At 43.4% G+C, this 7,556-nt stretch overlaps 1 long non-coding RNA gene across 1 annotated transcript; it reads right to left on the bottom strand.

Moving 5' to 3' along the window:
- Positions 1–286: 286 nt before the first annotated feature.
- LOC142914039 (uncharacterized) lies at positions 287–7,174 on the bottom strand. Its single transcript, XR_012935029.1, has 3 exons — positions 7,119–7,174; positions 652–774; positions 287–352 (listed from the first exon to the last, which is right to left on the bottom strand). It is a non-coding gene; the product is annotated as an uncharacterized LOC142914039 (long non-coding RNA).
- Between the last annotated feature and the right edge of the window lie 382 nt (positions 7,175–7,556).

The raw sequence follows: 7,556 nt of genomic DNA, 5'->3' as shown, positions 1-7,556 counted from the left end.
TTTGACCGATAGACATTGACACACGTATTCTTGTTTCTTTTGGTAAAGTTACGAAGATAGAAAATAACAATAACAGATAATACAATTACATTAAATAAAGATTACTTGTGTTGCGATCAAAACGACGTGAGTTTTTTTGCTTTATTTACAATGTTTTAATTATTTTTATTGTTATTTTTATTTATTTTTCTATCTACGTGACTTTACCGAAAGAACCAAGAATATTAATTCCTGCAGTCACCAAAGTTTTAAGTCAAAACATTCACACACGTTGACAAAGCCTCACCTTGTGTTGTTGTGGGCAGGTCGCTTCTGATAACAAGAGCGGTATAGCAGCTCAAGCGGGCTTGGCCTGGTGAAAAAAATCAAAACTGCGTGAGTATTTACAATAAAACAAAGTTACAAAGTGACGAGCCGGGTGAAGACAAATTAAACTTAAGCGAGATAATTAAAGTAAACGCAATCAGGTGAGGGCAGGAGGCAAGGCCCCGCGTGGCTAGGCCCCGCGTTGTAAAGTTCCAACCTGGACATCGATTCCAATGCTCGCTGCTACTCAACTGACATCCCTACGAGAGAGAGGCTCTACCTTGGTAAACAACAACAACCACCACCACCACCACAACGACCACCACAACGATGAGAATTTCTCACCTCGGATTTCAGTGCAGGAAGCGATAGCTACCTGTTTACCTCGTGACGTCATGCAGAAGCAGGTGACGTGACGTCACATCCGGAGTACGAGACACGCTCCTCCCACAATGAGCGGCTCCGTAGCTAAATAAATTAGAGAATAAATAAATTATGTTAATGTTACTCGTCCCATATGTCGTGGGCAATGAACCCGTCGCAATAAACTCGCGACGGCTTTAACGAACACATTATGTTAATGAACCGCCAGTCACTGGGCGTAGCTTTGCCCAAATAAGGATTGGCACTATACTCTTTGGTTCTATTGGGTAAAGTCACGTAGGTGAAAATAAAATAACAAAAAATCACGAAGTTTTGGCCAGAACACAAGCGGCCTTCCTCAGGTGAAGGGACGAGACTGTCTGGAGGACAGCGCTGGAGTGAAAAAAGCCACGCTTAGATCACGACCTTTAAGCTGTGTGAGAAGAAACAAAGCGCCTTGTGATCACGGCATCTTTTGAGGAAGGTCAGCATCTCGATGAGTTGTGACTTCTTGTCCCGTTGTCTGTTAAAAGCTCTAACAGATAGGTGAAAGCCCTCCCCGTAGAGGTAATCAATTCTAGATTTAAAGCTTTCGTGACTGCTAGGATCCATACTCTTTGGTTCTATTGGGTAAAGTCACGTAGGTAAAAATAAAATAACAAAAAATCACGACGTTTCTTTTGTTATTTTTTGTTATTTTATTTTCACCTACATGACTTTACCCAATAGAACCAAAGAGTATGGATCCTAGCCGTCACGAAAGCTTTAAATCTAGAAAGGATTGGCACTGGCAGTGACCCAAGCAGAGGTGACGTCACGCTCAAGAGTGCGGTGGAATACCTTGGTGACATGACGTCACTAGCGAGGTACACCTCTCCCTGGCGTTTCACGCCGATGAAGTAATGCTGAGTGATGACGTCAGAGAGCGGGGTTGGAGTTTAAGTTGATTTAGATTCATTTTCATTGCTCCCTCCCTTGGGTGCGTGGGCTCAGCTACAACAACGTGGACATTATTGTGTATACACTGTGTGTGTGTACACTGTGTGCATACACTGTGTGTGTCTGTGTATACTGTGTGTGTGTACACTGTGTGTGTGTACACTGTGTGTGTACACAGTGTGTGTGTGTACAGTGTGTGTGTACACTGTGTGTATACACTGTGTGTGTGTACACTGTGTGTGTACACAGTGTGTGTGTGTACAGTGTGTGTGTACACTGTGTGTATACACTGTGTGTGTGTACACTGTGTGTGTGTACACTGTGTGTATACACTGTGTGTGTGTACACTGTGTGTGTGTACACTGTGTGTGTACACTGTGTGTGTGTGTACACTGTGTGTGTACACTGTGTGTGTGTACAGTGTGTGTGTGTACACTGTGTGTGTGTGTACACTGTGTGTGTACACTTCTAGATTTAAAGCTTTCGTGACTGCAAGGATCCATACTCTTTGGTTGTATTGGGTAAAGTCACGTAGGTAAAAGACGTTGTACTGTCCCCTGACGATATCCTTGTCAGCTTCGATGTGGTCTCTTTGTTCACCAAGGTCCCAGTACCTGATACCATTGAAATAATTGAAAATTTGGTCCAACATGGACTAGACCCCGACACACCTGCACTGGTTAGGCACTGCCTCAACAATACCTACTTTACTTGGAATGGCTCCTTCTACAAACAAAATGAGGGTACCCCCATGGGATCCCCCTTATCACCAGTGATAGCCAATATTTTCATGGAGAAATTTGAATCAGACGCCATCCAGACTTCCACCCTCAGACCTTCCCTGTGGAAGAGATATGTGGATGACACTTTCGTCATTTGGCCACATGGCCTCCCAGCTCTGAACCTTTTCCTACACCACATCAATTCCAAACATCCCGCCATCAAATTCACCATGGAAGTGGAGAAAGACGGCAAGCTACCATTCTTAGATGTTCTGTTTGAGAGGAGACCTGATGGCTCATTGGGGCATTCTGTCTACAGGAAACCCACCCACACAGATTCCTACTTGAAACCTGATTCCCACCACTACCCAGCGAAAAAGAATTATCTCATCAAAACTTTATACCATTGGGCTCATTGCATTTCGGACCAACACCACCTGACCAGTGAATTAAAACATGTACACCTGGCCCTCAAAAGGAATGGTTACTCTGACCGTACCATCCGCCAAGCTGTTTCTCCCTCCATACAGAAACAACCACTTGATACTCCGGTCAAAACCACCACACTACCATATATAGCAGGCGTTACTAAAAAGATTTCCAAAATTCTAAACAAACACAAGATCCAGGTCCGGTTCAATACAGTACACAAAATTCGTGATCTGATCCCATCCGTGAAGGATGTCATTCCTGACTTACAGTACCACGGGGTTTACAAATTGAGTTGTACCTGCGGTGATTGCAATATCAGGGAGACAAAGCGACATGTCTCTGACCGAATTTGCGAGCACAAATCAGATTTGAAACACGGCAAAACGAATTCTTCTGCCGTGGCTGATCACTGTTACAACGCTGCGGGTGATCACGATATAATTTTCTCCGATACCAAGGTTCTTTGCAAACCCACGGGTTTTTATCAGAGATTTGTTCACGAGGCAATTCCGATCTACAAACACAGACACAATTTCAACCGAGAAGATGGTTTCAAATTTAGCAACCATTGAAAAGATGTTCTAAATCGAACTAAACATTAAACTAATTTCAATGGTACAGTATATTTTTCAAGTAGTGGTACCCCAAACTTTCGCAGCTCTTATAAATTCCCTTTTCACACCATCAATAGGTAAACTCTCCCCCCCCCCCCGCGCCAAACGGCAAGTCCACCGGCACGTACAACACCTCTCTTCTAAAATCGGCCAATCAAATGCTAATTTTAATGCTAATTTCTTTGTCAGGACACCTTGTTTGCTCGCACACAGTTTAAAGGTCCGTGGTCTGAGCGTGGTTGTGTTTCGCTAAATTCTCCTGTTTGATTTGTACTAGGTGCCTCGGTGAATGTATATACTCTGACTTTAACATAGCTATTTCTGTGACCAGTTACAAGCTAATCACTCAGCTATTTCAATGCTAAATTCTATGCTAATTCCTTTGTCAAGGGGTGCCTCTGCGGATGTGTATACTTTAACTTAGCTATTTCAATGAGCCATTTCAATGCTAAATTATATGCTAATTCCTTTGTCAAGGCGCTTTGTTTCTTCTCACACAGCTTAAAGGTCGTGATCTGCGCGTGGCTTTTTCCACTCCAGCGCTGTCCTCCAGACAGTCTCGTCCCTTCACCTGATGAAGGCCGCTTGTGTTGTGGCCGAAACGTCGTGATTTTTGTTATTTTATTTTTTTACCTACGTGACTTTACCCAATAGAACCAAAGAGTATGGATCCTAGCAGTCACGAAAGCTTTAAAATATAGAATAGAAATGTAATGCAATACAACACAGAGAGTCGGCCAACATAAGAGTCAACACCCCACCTGGTTGATAACGTTCTTCCAAAGATTGCTCAATTTGAAAGAGAGACAAAACACAGACACGGAGACACATAGACAGAGAGAGATAACACAGAGATACACACACAGAGATACACACATACACTGAGGGAAAAAAGTATTTGATCCCCTGCTGATTTTGTACGTTTGCCCACTGACAAAGAAATGATCAGTCTATAATTTTAATGGAAGGTTTATTTGAACAGTGAGAAACAGAATAACAACAAAAACATCCAGATAAACGCATGTCAAAAATGTTATAAATTTATTTGCATTTTAATGAGGGAAAAAAGTATTTGACCCCTCTGCAAAACATGACTTAGTACTTGGTGGCAAAACCCTTGTTGGCAATCACAGAGGTCAGACGTTTGTTGTAGTTGGCCACCAGGTTTGCACACATCTCAGGAGGGATTTTGTCCCACTCCTCTTTGCAGATCTTCTCCAAGTCATTAAGGTTTCGAGGCTGACGTTTGGCAACTCGAACCTTCAGCTCCCTTCAGATTTCCTATGGGATTAAGGTCTGGAGACTGGCTAGGCCACCCCAGGATCTTAATGTGCTGCTTCTTGAGCCACTCCTTTGTTGCCTTGGCCGTGTGTTTTGGGTCATTGTCATGCTGGAATACCCATCCACCATCCATTTTCAATGTCCTGGCTGAGAGAAGGAGGTTCTCACCCAAGATTTGACGGTACATGGCCCCGTCCATCGTCTCTTTGATGCGGTGAAGTTGTCCTGTCCCCTTAGCAGAAAAACACCCCAAAGCATGTTTCCACCTCCATGTTTGACGGTGGGGATGGTGTTCTTGGGGTCATAGGCAGCATTCCTCCTCCTCCAAACACGGCGAGTTGAGTTGATGCCAAAGAGCTCCATTTTGGTCTAATCCGACCAAAACACTTTCACCCAGTTGTCCTCTGAATCATTCAGATGTTCATTGGCAAACTTCAGACGGGCATGTATATGTGCTTTCTTGAACAGGGAAACCTTGCAGGCGCTGCAGGATTTCAGTCCTTCACGGTGAAGTGTGTTGTCAATTGTTTTCTTGGTGACTATGGTCCCAGCTGCCTTGAGATCATTGACAAGATCCTCCCGTGTAGTTCTGGGCTGATTCCTCACCGTTCTCATGATCATTGCAACTCCACGAGGTGAGATCTTGCATGGAGCCCCAGGCCGAAGGAGATTGACAGTTTTTTTGCGTTTCTTCCATTTGCGAATAATCGCACCAACTGTTGTCACCTTCTCACCAAGCTGCTTGGCAATGGTCTTGTAGCCCATTCCAGCCTTGTGTAGGTCTACAATCTTGTCCCTGACATCCTTGTAGAGCTCTTTGGTCTTGGCCATGGTGGAGAGTTTGGGATCTGATTGATTGCTTCTGTGGACAGGTGTCTTTTATACAGGTAACGAGCTGAGATAAGGGGCACTCCCTTTAAGAGTGTGCTCCTAATCTCAGCTCGTTACCTGTATAAAAGACACCTGGGAGCCAGAAATCTTTCCGATTGAGAGGTGGTCAAATACTTATTTCCCTCATTAAAATGCGAATCAATTTGTAACATTTTTGACATGCGTTTATCTGGATTTTATTGTTGTTATTCTGTCTCTCACTGTTCAAATAAACCTACCATTAAAATTATAGACTAATCATTTCCTTGTCAGTGGGCAAACGTACAAAATCAGCAGGGGATCAAATACTTTTTTCCCTCACTGTAGGCACACAGAGAAACAACGCCTCTGTGTCGAGGCCTTAAATAGAGAGAGAGAGGGGGGCAGAGAGAGAGGGGAGGGGTGTAGAGAAATCCGCGAGTCAATGCAAGGCCGTAGCCATGGAGTCAACATTGGGGGGGACCAAATCTACCAGGGGCTCTGGGGTCCCCCTCCAGGAAAAAAAAAATCTAAATTTGAAAACTCATTTCCTAAAATATTGCAAAATTTCACTAATACATGGGATGGAATTTTTTATTATTTGATACAATAATGTATAATATTGTATTACATTGCTGTTGTTTATTTTTTAACTTTTCTTGTTTCATAGTATGTAATGGCAGAGATTAGGGGTTCATAAAGTACAAGGCAATCATATAAACAAAAATCTACGCATTGTTATATGAAGACAAGTCCACATTTTGTGGCCAAGGTTTAGCAAGTTGTTTTTATTAACATAGCATAGCAATTATTCTTTTAAAAAATATATTTTTATAGCAATATATTTGAAGGGGACATTTTGAGCATATTTGATTATTAGGGGGGGGATATGTCCCCCACCAATATATATATTATAATATATTATAATTACGGCCTTGTGTCAATGAGAGATTTGGAACTTTGGTGACTGCAGGAAATAATAATAACACGAGGACACGCAGAGAGAGAAAGCTCACTTATATTCTTGGTTCTTTCGGTAAAGTCACCACGTAGAAGGGAAACAATAAAATAATACAAATATAAAACAATAAAGAACATTTTCTTGTTGTGGTTTTCACACCTGATGATGATTGCTCGTGTTGCAGTTGAAACGTCGTGAGAATTTTATTGTTTTATATTATTATTTTATTGTTTCCCTTCTACGTGGTGGTGACTTTACCGAAAGAACCAAGAATATGAATCCCTGCAATCAAGAAAGCTTTAAATCAAAAGCACACTTAATCAAACAAACTGAGTAAAACTTGGAAATGTAATGCAATGCAACACAGAGAGTCGGTCAACACACAATAAACGCATAGCCTGGTAGATTACTTTCTTACAAAGATTGCTCAACTAAGAGAGATAATTGAAGCAAACGCGATCAGGCGAGGGCAGGAGGCAAGGCCCCGCGTGGCTAGGCCCCGCGTTGTAAAGTTCCAACCTGGACATCGATTCCCATGCTCGCTGCTACTCAACTGACATCCCTACGGGAGAGAGCGAGGCTCTACCTTGGTAAACAACAACAACAACCACCACCACAACCACCACCACAACCGCGATGAGAATTTCTCACCTCGGATTTCAGTTCACGCGCGGAGCGGAAGATTCCTGTTACCTCGTGACGTCACGCGGCAGCAGGAGATGACGTCACTTGCGTGGTACAAGAACACTCCTCTCCCGCAACGAGCGGGTCTTAATTTAAATAAATTATGTTAATGAGGCCGGCCCATACGTGGAGGGATGGGGCGTGGGTGCTGAACCCGTAGCAATAAACTCGCGACAGTCGACACGAATATATTATGTTAATGAGCCGCCAGTCACCGGGCGTAGCTTTGCCCAAATTAGGATTGTACAGATAACGGAAGTAACACAGGCAGAGGTGGCGTCACGCTCAAGGGCGCGGTAGACGGGGTGGGGTGAATACCTTGATGACATGATGTCACTAGCGAGGGACACCTCCCCCTGGCGTTTCACGCCGATGAGGTGTGCTGAGTAGTGACGTCACAGAGCG

The sequence above is a fragment of the Petromyzon marinus genome, unplaced genomic scaffold, assembly GCF_048934315.1.
Source record: "Petromyzon marinus isolate PM22_M1 ecotype Great Lakes invasive population unplaced genomic scaffold, UKy_Petmar_22M1.pri1.0 PM_G_Scaffold_279, whole genome shotgun sequence".
NCBI classification, from domain to species: Eukaryota; Metazoa; Chordata; class Hyperoartia; order Petromyzontiformes; family Petromyzontidae; genus Petromyzon; species Petromyzon marinus.
Note: the sequence above shows the minus strand (reverse complement) of the source record. Positions and strands in the feature narration are given on the sequence as shown.